This window comes from Spea bombifrons, chromosome 2 (assembly GCF_027358695.1).
Source record: "Spea bombifrons isolate aSpeBom1 chromosome 2, aSpeBom1.2.pri, whole genome shotgun sequence".
Taxonomy (NCBI): domain Eukaryota; kingdom Metazoa; phylum Chordata; class Amphibia; order Anura; family Pelobatidae; genus Spea; species Spea bombifrons.
The window spans coordinates 73,542,659-73,555,623 of record NC_071088.1 but is presented as its reverse complement, the minus strand read 5'-3'; positions in this window follow the sequence as shown (position 1 = coordinate 73,555,623).

The window sequence follows — 12,965 nt, the reverse complement described above, 5'->3', positions numbered from 1 at the left end:
CCCTTTCCTTTAGTCACCCTGTTACCCCAGACCAGTGTGCCTCACAAAAAAACGGCGAGTGCCCATTTAACAAGTTTCGTTTTGTCCGTAAATATGCTTACATAGAATTTTGCACCATGTTTTCCCATTGACTATTCTGGGCCCAAAGCACTGGTTTTTTTTTTTGTTTTTTTTTTTGTTTTGGATTTTTCTGTTCTCCCTTGTAATTTTGGAATGATGTGCCTATCAATTTATTACTTCCCACTTCCAAAATGTATTCTGACATGGGGGTGGTGCTTTATAAATTGTAATTTATTTGATGTGTATATATATATTTTTTTCTTTTTCCCTGATGTTTTTCCATGGTTGTAAAGAAGATAAGCTGACTGGAGGTAGACGTGTAGGCAAACTAAAGTATAAATCAATAAGTGCTAGAAATTCCTTAATCTCTTGAAACGTGTTAAATAAAATATTTTACACATTCTATTTTCTGCTGTTGGAATTGGGATTAGTGTGCTTTAAAATATATATTTTAACTTGTGCTATTTCACATTTTTTTTGGATCTGTACATCTCAAAACATAACACATTCTCCTGCTGCAGACCTGTGGGCAAGATGCACCCCTCAAGAGTTAAAAATGTTTACAGTTTTTTTTCCCTGTCTCTTCTGCAATTGACCTCCCACTTAAATGGTGCAAAAAAGCAGGACATGAGAGGATGACTACATAAGTGTCCAGAATGTAAGTTTCTCAACAGGTAGGCTGAAATCATGTATAACCAACGTATGCAAAAGCTATGATATGGTGTCTACACTATGATAAGCAGTTTATTTTTGGTGACAGCTGTCTTCTTGATGACATGTAAACCTCATAATTAAAAAGGTTGTACAGTACTAGGACGCATGATGGTGTAAGTGTAGTAGATGTTATGCAGAAGGAGACCTGTGTGATGGCATCAGCTGATGCTATTGACTTGTTCTACATGGAATACTTGGTAACCAGCCCATGCTGGGATTAGTGCAGGCGGCCTGTCCTCTGTCCCTGTATACTGTATAGTGCAGTATTTATAGCTCTGTTCTCAAATGAAGCAGCTACTCTCACTGGTCTAAACCGGTTTTTATTTTGAACGCTGCAGCTCCCTCTTCAAACCAAAGCTATGTAGAGGTGTTTGCTTGATGGGCTGTAGACACTTTGGGCAGCATATTGCTATACGAAGTGACCAGTAATCGGCATAGAGCATGCACGTTTACAGCAGGCTGAAAAGAAAAAAAAAAAATCCAACAAGCCATAAAGTTTAACGTGTGAGTGACCCTTCTTTTTGGATGGCCCATATACCCCCTCCAGTGCTAAACTGTTACATATTTTAATTGAGCTATACAGAGTATTTTATAATTTACTGTTTCACATGGGTGCACTCAGGTTCTAATTACCTGTAGATTTTAAAGCAACAGAATTTTCAATGGTGTCTGGAAAATGGTTGCCTGCTGTGGCCTGCCTGCCCACCCATGGTACAGAGGTCTTAAAGGAGAAGACTATAAAGGTTATTGCACATCTGTTGAAGCTCCTGTTGCCAAAGCCACCATCCAGTATGGTACAGTGTACTCTCCAAATCCCCTACCTTGAATAGCAATGCGTCGTTTCAATGTAGGGTTTATAATATGGGGGATCTGTGTACTGCTTTCACCTTGTGGAGGGTGTGTTGGAATATACACTCGCTGGCCACTTTATTTGGTATAACTGTTCAGTTGCTTGTAAGCACAAATAGCTAATCAGCCAATCACATGGCAGCAACTCAATGCATGTAGACGTGGTCAAGACAACTTGCGGAAGTTCAAACTGAGCATCGGAAAGGGGATTTCAGTGACTTTGAGGATGGCGTGATTGTTGGTGCCAGACGGGCTGGTCTGAGATTTTCATGCACAACCATCTCTAGGGCTTACAGAACCGAAAAAGAAAACACCTTGTTGATGTCAGAGGAGAATGGGCAGATTGGTTCGAGATTACAGAAAGGCAACAGGAACTCAAATAACCACTCATTGCAACCAAGGTAGGCAGAATGCTGTATATGAACACACAACACATCGAACCTTGAAGCAGATGGGCTACAGCAACAGTAGACCACACCAGTTGCCACTCCTGTCTGCTAAGAACAGGAAACTGAGGCTCACTAACATTGGACAATGGAAAAGTGGAAGAACGTTGCCTGGTCTGATGAGTCTCGATTCCAGCTGCGACATTCAGATGGGAGGGTCAGACTTTGGCGTAAACAACATGAAAGCATGGATCCATCCTGTCTTTTATTAATGGTTCAGGCTGGTGGTGGTGTGGGGGACATTTTCTTTGCACACTTTTGGCCCCTTGGTATTAATTGACCATCATTTAAACGCGACAGCCTACCTGAGTATTGTTTCTGACCATGTACAGCCCTTTATGACCACGGTGTACCCGTCTTGTAATGGCTACTTCCAGCAGGCTAATGCACCATGTCACAAAGCTCACATCATCTCAAACTGGTTTCTTGAATATGACAATGAGTCCACTGTACTTCAATGGTCTCCATAGTCACCGGATCTCAATCCAATAGAGCATCTTTGGGATGTGGTAGAATGGGAGCTTTGCATCATGGATGTGGAGCCGGGTAATCTGCAATAATTGCGTAATGCCATCATGTCAATGTGGACCAAAATCTCTTTATACCACTCAATCAATACTTGGCATTGTAGTTGATGTGTGATGAATTCAGAAAGACCCATTACCCCCCCATGGGTCTTTCTGTGGTTGTAGGTGCTTTATTTTATACATCTGTGGCAGTGGGTCCCAATGCTTTTGGACATATAGTGTATCTTAAACTACACCAAACCAAACTACTCTAGTACTGCCTTGGGGACTGTAACAGAGGCTTTACAGATTTCTATGAGATTCCATCCCTGCATCTGTCCTATTGTTGAACACATTCACAGAAGGGTGAACCATGAATGCTACAAGCATTTCTACAATAGACAATGAGCAAAGCCAAGAAAAAAAAGAGATTGAGTGTGGATTGAAATTACAAGGCAGCTATAAAGTGAAGACTGACCTGTACAAGGTACAGGGCAACAGATATGTGAAATACTGAAGGAGAGCTAAAGGTTTAGCGTATTATGTATAGCGTGGTGCTAGGCTTGACCCATTTGATGAATAGGTCTCCTTCTACATGCTGTGTCTCTTGTGCGGAGCACCAGGGCATGATGCTGTGGTGGGCTCCTGCTTTTTGGTTCAGGGAGCCAGTAAAGCCATGCACCCCCTTTTTAACGTGGCCTTTTGCTCGTGCACCATGGATGAGCAATTGAGCTTCTAGTGTATGGTCATGTAAAACTACCTTATATGACTCAGTGTCTGCTTTCTGTAGTAGGCTGGCCCAGTGTAAAATATTTTGCCCTACCCTAGCTAAAACAATTTGGGCATTTGGCAATTCCCCATTTCCCTGCCCATGACTTGATGTCATATCTGCCTGAAAGGAATGTGTGACACCAGGGACAGGGTGAAGCACTGCTGCGTTGGGTCATATTCTTTCGGCAGGCAGGGGAAGCTGTCTGGGCTAGCCCTGCCTCTTCACAAATGCCATTCACCCATAAAAGGGTAAGTTTCAGGCAACCAACCCTAGAAAATTCCAAGTATGCCTATACGGCAGCTGCCTGGTAATGCTGCACTGCTGCCACCTAAAGTACCACTCCACTACCTAGGGAACCATGGTGCATTAACATTATTTTGTTGCCTGCTGCTTTTAATTCTGGATAGGCCCCTGTGCACAACGCTGACTGAGCCGGTGCTGGGACCGACTGAAGCTAATTAAATGATTGCAATAAGATGCGTTCCGCTGAACACGTCTCCAGCATGCAAAGTAGTATTCAGATTGGTGAGTTTATTGTATGCTAAACTAGATAATAAAGCCTGCGGTACCGCTGACACAGTGGTTGGGATGATAGTTCTTGCATACAAAAAGATTTGAAGTATATAAACTTTTTTTACTTGAGGGTACCAAGCAACCCTGCGTGACATCATGAATCATTTTCTCCTTGACTTGTTGAAGCTCTAGAAAAACTGACATGCAATTGTCTCAGACTAATATAAAATATATTCCAACTTTACTTAAAGTCTGACCTAAGTTTTGTTTCTGCTCATTGGAAAGCCTAAACATACTGTAAATTGCCACCGATTCAAAATTAAAGGAAAATCCACTATCCGAGGGTCCAAATCAACATGGTATCCATGCTTCTGTAAATAAGTGTCGCCAGTCACAGGTGCTGTATCGTTTAGATTAGCTGACATTTGCAGCAATGCACAATATGTACTTACAACCAACATTTTAGCCTATCAATCATAACAGTGGTACGGAATCTGCTGGCGCTATATAAATACATGTAATGCATCAATCAATTATATCACACGGTTTATTTTACTTTGAAGGTAAGTGGGTGTTTTGCCGTTAATTTAGCTTTAAAAAGCCATTAAAGCCATCACTAAGCTTTAGCATGTGGAAACAATGCAATGACATACTGCATTAGTCAGTTCCTCAAGTCTGAGATGTGCATTTTGCTTCTTTACTACTGGGTACTTTTGGCTTTTCGTGCTCCCCATGGTTGTTAATATGGCTAAAACATGTATATGAACAAAAGATTAAATGGTCTGCAACGATATAAGAGGTAAGAACAAAACGGGCACAATAGGTGCAACAAGCACTTGTTAGCTGCTGCCACGGTCTATGACATTTTATGCCAACAAACCTCATTTGAAATGTCTGCACGCACAAAACGTTTCTCCGTTCTAAATGTAGATGTCAGAGTTTTTCCGATGTGTCGAAGGAGAAATAAAGGTTACAATTTAAGAGACCCACAACACTTTTTTGGGGGAGATTTATTTTTAAACCTACATACGTCAAAATAATGAGAGTCTGAGGATGAATTGAGAAAGGCTTTAAAGAGTTTCTTTTGCGTGTGTCAAAATGTGATCACTTTCAAAGCTATGGGAAATTTGCATACACTGGTCTGTAGAATTTACCTTTCAAAGCTTTGCTCCCAAGAGAGAGAGAGAGAAGATTGTTCTTTTCTCTAAACCTTATTGAGGACAAGGGCATGCAGTGGGAAAACAAGGACATCCTGCTGAATTTGGCTGGCTAATTAATTCAAGCCTTGTTACATTTCTCCACACTTGGTGTTCGAACAGATGCTGCTTTAATTGTGAAAATTAATGTGATTTTATTTCATTTTTTTTAAAAAAGGTTGTTCAAGATCTAGCTGTTTAGCTGCTGGCCGAGAGTGAGAAACAGCGGCCAATATAGAGTAAGGATGCCGAGAGAATGAAACGATGCTAAGACGAGCTGTTTTATCATTGACTGCTCGGCAGTATTGTTGGTATCTTTTACAAATTGGTAACACATACATTCTGGCTTGCATAGGTGAGCCAGAGAATACCACATAGGGGGTCTTTATCTCATCAATAAATTATTTTGCATTACTTTTTTCGTAGAATCAAAAGCTCATTAGTTACAAATGTTTACTATTTTATTGGCACTATATTAAATCAAATGGACTACAACATGCCACTTCTGCGCACAGAAAAGGGTTGCCATGGGAAAGGAGTGCTTCCCTACCAGATGCATTTTTACTACCCATTCCAGGCCATCATCATGCCTGGGATATCTACTGAAACTGTACCTCAGTAAAGAGACTGTATACTGCCCCGAACATCCTCTGCAAATATAAGGGATATTTAAGTACTTATTTTGAAGAGCTACGCTGGAACGCCCCCTCTCTTCCAATGTAATACCTGGCACTTTTGGCTTATCAAGCAGCTAATCACTGGTAGGGTAGCTCTGCCTGAAAAAATCTCAAGGAAGCTGGCCGAAGGTGAGTACTTCACACTTGGGTACTGTGGAGCAGATTTAAATGGACCTCTCGTCTATCATAAATCAAAATGTAATTGTTTGAGAAATAGACATATGGTATACACATATGAATATGAAATACGTGATCACCATCACGTATCAAAAATAATATGCGTATTATATATATGCTTTTCTATCCTCACCCCCCCCTTTTTTTTCTCCCCACTCTTCTTCTTTCTGGTCTTCTTTTTTCTTCTCTCCTCTCCTCCTCGTTCTTCTTTCTCTGTTTTTGAGCCGTTCCGGGTTCCATCAACAAAAATATTACAACAAAAAGTAAAAAATCGAACATTTTTAATGAAAAATCTGTTTTTAGACTACAGATCCTCTATTCCTTGTGTTGTTGTTATTTACTTCTATGCAATAAAACATGACGGTGTTGGAAAGGCTGTCCTACTCAGATATTTGAATATTAAAGTTACCAGGTCTTCAGTCTGGAGTGGCTTTACCTAAAATCGGCACTGCCGGCACATGCAACTTATTGTCTAAAGGTCCCATCCACTAAAGCTGGACTCAGTACAACGAGTAAACCGCGCACAACAGTGCTTAGGGCATGGGGCAATGCATAACTATAGGGGACCATACCCCCAAGCAATAATTTCATAAAATTACCAGATATGGGCTTTGCTAAAAATTATCAGGGCTCTGTCTTTCCCTGGAAATACTTGCCAATAACATCTGGTTTTTACAGTGTAATATAAAAAGAACAGGTAAGTTATAGTGCTGCGTGACAATTACAAAGCCACTTTTAAGAAATAAACACACCAAAAACACCCAGGTTAATATCAGGTGACCCAGGTGTAATTGTATGTCCCTTGTGGTTTTCAAAGGTAAAGCAGCAGACAACCTACAAACAGAACTGGATTCCCCTTAACCCTTTAAGGGCCAGGGGTTTTACATACCCTAATGACCTAATGAGTCTTTTTGTGATTTTTACCATGTTTGTTAAACTATGACACATATATATATAATGTACCCACACAAATTATATATCTTTTTGTTCTGGGCAAGTAGTTTCTTTTAAAATCATAGAAATGATTAGTGATAATATGTAAAAAAAAAACAAAGAAAACCCTATACTATAATTTATTTTTAATTTTGCGTAGGATTTCTTCTACACAGTAGGTGCCACTGCTGAACAATGAACCAGCTTATGTTCGGCAACATCTCCTGATTACATTAACACCCGACATAAATAGTTTTTTTATGTTCAAGAGGTTTACATCCACCCTTTACATATTACTGTTTATTTTTTTTAATACTACTGGGTTAAGGGGTTTTGGGTAGTGATTTTTTTTTTACGGTTAGTGGTAGAGCTAATGGATATTGGGGCACTTATTTTTCCAGTTTTCTTTTTTTTAAACTTTTTTTTCCCAGTGCAATATGGATAGAGACACCCTGGGGAATCATTTGCATTTCTGCACATTTCTATTATGTGCCAACACTTCCTGTAAGTGTCTCTCTACATATCTGCACTTGGATTGTGATACTGTACAATTGCCATTTTCATTTATTTTGTGTAATTGGAGTTGTGTAATTGATGAGCATTCTTTCTTAAATACTTTTGTGAGTGCATAAATATACTTTATCACTTGTGATGGTGATCATTTTGGCTATTTCAGAGACCATAAATCACAGAAATTATCTTACATGTTATTGTAGGAAAAAGACATAGGGTGTTCACTCAATGAAGAGCAATGGATCACTATTTCACATTTGGTGGCGATGTCCTAAGTTGAATGGGCATTGGTGGGAAAGCGTTTCATTAAAGCTACAGCTACAACCATCACCAACAGTAGTAGTAGCACTACATATATTCAATAGAATCCATTCAAAAGAACCAAAAACAAATTTAGTAAAGATAACACATTATATTTTACCAGCAGAAAACATTGTTATAGTCAGAATGTGGAAAAAAGGAAAATGTCTGTGATTTAGACACTTAATGTGATCAGAGAAAAGGAGGACATGTCTCTTAAGAGCTCTTACTCTATGAATGCCTATAGAAGAGCCTGATGGAGAAAGTAGATGGAGCAACTTCTCAACCTAGACAAAGAGAAAAGAGAAATGTCAATGGGCAAAACCCAACATTTACCAACATAGGGAAATTGCATACTATGACATGTTATATTATTATTATTATGTTATATTAAAGTTATATTGAAGATGGGAGGAAGTCGTCTTATTTTGCAGCATTATGAGGTTTTCTGGAGAGAATTAGTTTAAAATGAAAAATCGTACATACAACTACAATGAAGATAACGTATGTTCTAACATAAAAGAAATACCACACCATAAAAACTTAAGATGGGTCTGAATACTGCTTTTGTAACTCGTACATATGCACCTCATTTTTATACATATTTTGTTTAAAAAAAATAACAAAAAACAGGAGTTAAAAAATACTTCAAAGGAGGATGACAACAAGCCTACAGCATTATTACGAGCTTCCTAAATATATGCATGAAGAACAGGGCTTTATTTATTATTTCGCTTCAATATTATTATTAAATAGTCCATGTTGTTTTATTGCGAATATTTTCATAGTATTTTCTTTTGTTTTTTTTTTTTTTAAATCTGTGTTTCACATACACTGAAATATCCAGCATATCCATCGTCCCACCAGCACTTAATAAAATGTCTGCTGAAGCAAAACACTTCTTTTTTTTTGTAATTCATGAAAAAAGTTGATGTATTATATCACAGTTAATTGTATTGCCTACAGTAATATGAAATTCCCTGATATTTAAAATCTACAATTTCGCCAGCTTATTTTCTATCCCCTAATATGTAAGATTATCATTGCTCATATCATACACGTTCTGCTCTGGAGGTTTCCATCTGGAGCTGAATTATACATATAATATATGTAAAAAAAAAAAAAAAAAAGTCGAAATTACATTTTACAGTGCCTTGTTCTATTTCTAATAAGAAAGAATAGCTGAATATTCAATCAATAATTGAAAGGAATATAATGTGAAATGTCTAGCAACAAGTTAAGAATTAGAATATGCCTCCATGCATAAGCACACAGAGATCAATTATTTAATATTGAATATATTTGCATAATATTTGCAGTATTTCGCCACAATGACAAAAACATGTACATTTCACAATCTTTTGATCCTAATCTGAGTTTTATAGAAATTGCAAGGGCGGGGGCCGGGGCGATGCACATGGAATCACGTGACTGCGAGGGTGGCTTTTCTTTCGACTTTGACGGAGCTTCAAGCACGTGGCTCCCGATTAGGCGCGGAAATACTGGAGAGACAAGTGAGCGATGGGCAAATGGTTAGTAAAAAAGGGCATAAGGCGAGATCTTGTGATATGAGATCACAAGGTGGTAGTGGAGTGTCGAGATCGGTGTAAACCGGTTTAGGTGTTGGTAACGGGCGGGTGAACAGCGGTTAGTGCTGTCTTCGTGTCACCAGGTAATATAGCGGTACATCTCTGATGCGGTGGCTGTTGGTATCAGGAGATTTTGATCTTCTGTAGAAGACTTTAACCCGCTCAGTTGCCAGAGCACCGCATTGTATAGGGCCATCCTGCGAGTATGAAAACTGGGTATGTGGTCAGAATTTGACAGGACAGATGTGCCGGAAGCGGTGTGGGTTATAACATGGTGGTTTATTTGAGCGCATATATCAGGTCCGCGGCCTGTATTGTCTGATGTTGGTCATGGATGGAGCGAGGCCTAATGTGTTCTGCAATTACATGGCCCTGTGAAGTGTAAGATCTTGGTATGTTATTACACAATATTATGAAAAAAAGATTTTACACTGAATGTAGGGGTATTACATTGTCCGGCAAAATGTAAGCCCTATGGTTTCTTAGCAACCTAGGTGAACTATGTCTCAGGCTGCCTGGATGTATGATTGGGTAGGCCTCGGGCCTCCACATAAGCAAATCTAGATAACATGGAAGGAAAAAAGTTACGTAATAATGCTGCTAAATGAATAATGTGCATATGGCTTTGTGTCCTGCTGCTGTAAATAAGGCAACGCAAATACATTTAATGCCTTTTGACCATATGTATTTGCATCTGATTTTGTTATCACAATATCAAGATCATTTATCTTTAGATCATGTAGCTACCACAGTGCACTGCAGGATTTTAGGACCTCATCAATTAACTGATACCAATGGAGAAGACACTGTATCAAAATTGTCCAACTTGTGTCTAGAAAAAGAACAATGTACACAAAAGAAAAGAGCAAATGATTCTTACGTATTTGCTCGATTATAAGACGACCCTGATTATAAGACGACCCCCCAAATCTGAATATTAATTTAGGAAAAAAAGAAAAAGCCTGAATATAAGACGACCCTATAGGAAAAAAGTTTTACCAGTAAATGTTAATTCGTCTAAACTATTTTTTTTAAATAAAAGCTAGGATTGAGAAAAATATTTTGGTTTTATTTCCTTCTATTTTCCAACCTGCCCCCCAGTTATGCACATCTGCCCTAGAAATGCCTTATACCCCCTATATGCCACTGTGCCCCATGAAATGCCTTTTAACCCTCTAAATGCCACTGTGCCCCATGATATGCCTTTTAACCCTATATGCCACTGTGCCCCATGATGTGCCTTTTGACCACCTATGTGCCACTCTGCCTCCAGAAATGCCTTATACCCCTATATGCCACTCTGGCATTTAGAGGGTTAAAAGGCATATTATGGTGAAGAGTGGCATATAGGGAGGTTTAAGGCATTCAGGAGGCAGAGTGGCGTATAGAGGGTTAAAAAGGCATTTCTGGAGGCAGAGTGGCGTATAGAGGGTTAAAAAGGCATTTCTGGAGGCAGAGTGGCATTAAGGGGGTTAAAAGGCATTTCACAGAGCACTCTGCCTCCAGAAATGCCTTATGCCCCCCATTTAACACTCCCCCGCCCCCCCCAAACTTACCGGTGCTTCTGACTTCCCCGTCATGTAGCCGGGGCAGCATGTAGATCCCACGCACTTACGCTGCGGCACCGGTGTGGGGAACTCTGATCTCTGACAGCCGGGGAAGGTCTGCGCGATGGACGCAGACAACCCCCGCTGCTAGCCACACCTCCTTCCTGCTGCAGCGGAAGTTGTCTACGCGAATTGCGTAGACATCTACACGCTGCCCCAGCTACACACCGGGGACTCAGAAGTACCGGTAAGTGGGGGGGGCAGGAGGATCCAGGTTCCCTGCAGCTGCGGGGGATCTGGATCTTAGTCGTCTCATAGTCAGACCTATTTGAGGTCTGATTATAAGACGACCCCGATTATAAGACGGGTATTTTTCAGAGCATTTGCAGCAGGAGAACAGGAAGGTAGCACAGTCCTCACATAACTCTACCTCCCCCCTCCTTCCTCTGGCACAGCCAGGCCCCTTCAGAAGTCTGGGAGTGGGAGATCTGCAGTTCAGGTAAGGAGGTGGGGGAGTGGGGGTTTTGAGCGTGTGTGTGTATGTGTGATTAATGGAATGAATGAGTATTTAAATGTTTGTGAATGAGTGTGTGTGTGTGATAGCATGGATGTGTAAGGGGGTGGTGGTGGTAGCATGGCATAGGGAGGCTGTAACTTCTAACATCCCCAGGTTCCAGCATGTACTGGCTGCCTTGGCTTGATAGGAGTGTGATTGCTGTTAGCAGTATATATATATATATATCTCCAGAAATGCATTTTAACCCCCTATATGCCACTCAGCCCCATGATATGCCTTTTAACCCCCTATATGCCAGAGTGGCATATAGGGGTATAAGGCATGTCATGGGGCAGAGGGGCATATAGGGGGTTAAAAGGCATATCATGGGGCACAGTGGCATATAGGAGGGTATAAGACATTTCTGATATGCCTTTTAACCCCCTATATGCCCCTCTGCCCCATGATATGCCTTTTAACCCCCTATATGCGAGAGTGGCATATAGGGGTATAAGGCATATCATGGGGCAGAGGGGCATATAGGGGGTTAAAAGGCATATCATGGGGCACAGTGGCATATAGGAGGGTATAAGACATTTATGGAGGCAGAGTGGCATATAGAGGGCTAAAAGGCACATCATGGGGCAGAGTGGCAAATAGGGGGGTATAAGGCATTTCTGGGGGCAGAGTGGCAAGCCTGGGGGCAGATGTGCATAACTGGGGGGGAGGCAGGTTGGCAAATAAAAGGAAATAAAAAATATATTTTTCTCAATCATAGCTTTTATTAAATATGAAAATTAGTTTACATGAATTAATATTTACTAGTAAAACTTTTTTCCTATAGGGTAGTCTTATATTCAGGCTTTTTGTTTTTTTCCTAAATTAATATTTTGATTTTGGGGGGTCGTCTTATAATCAGGGTCGTCTTATAATCGAGCAAATACGGTATTAAAAATTGTGGGGTATTTCCGTAATCAGGAGATGAAGCTAAACAGTTTTGGCCGTGTTTCTCTGACAAGCAGCTACGGAAAAAGAGACGGGATAGGGAAGCGGTTGGCAAAGAAGGTAATAGAAGGTGAGAGAATGTGAGCGTGAAAGAAACACATCAGAATGCAAATGAAAATTCAAAGTGCTCAGCTTCGTTTCTTTTTGTTGGGGGCCTTCCTTGTTCTCGGACACTTGGCAAATTTTATTAAAATTTGTACAAGCCCGAATGCACAAGTCTACTCGTATTTTGTTTGCAGTGACTGCTTTTTTTTCAGAGAGATCAGATTAACTTAACTCCCTTAGAATAAGATATCACAATAACCATGGCTTGTCTATGAAAATCCTGTGAAAAAAAACCCATAATAGTTTATTGAAAGGCTTTGAAGATCCCTCCCATAATTGCTCATTGCATGGCATTACTTTACCAGTGTGTTTCATTACAGATAAATTGACCAGATATGACCATGGATTTGCTTAACTGCTCACCTGGACAGTTGACACCACCTCATGGTGACACTGAACACTTTTCAGAACCATCAGAGCGTGAATGTAACAGCCCTCTTGGATTGTTTGATAAATTCAGAATTGATTTTCCTCCTGACCCAGGAGTGGACACTGATCAACACGTACAAGTTAGCAACCAAGATGTTATCACAGAGACTAATGATCCAGTGATTGGGCCAGATTTAA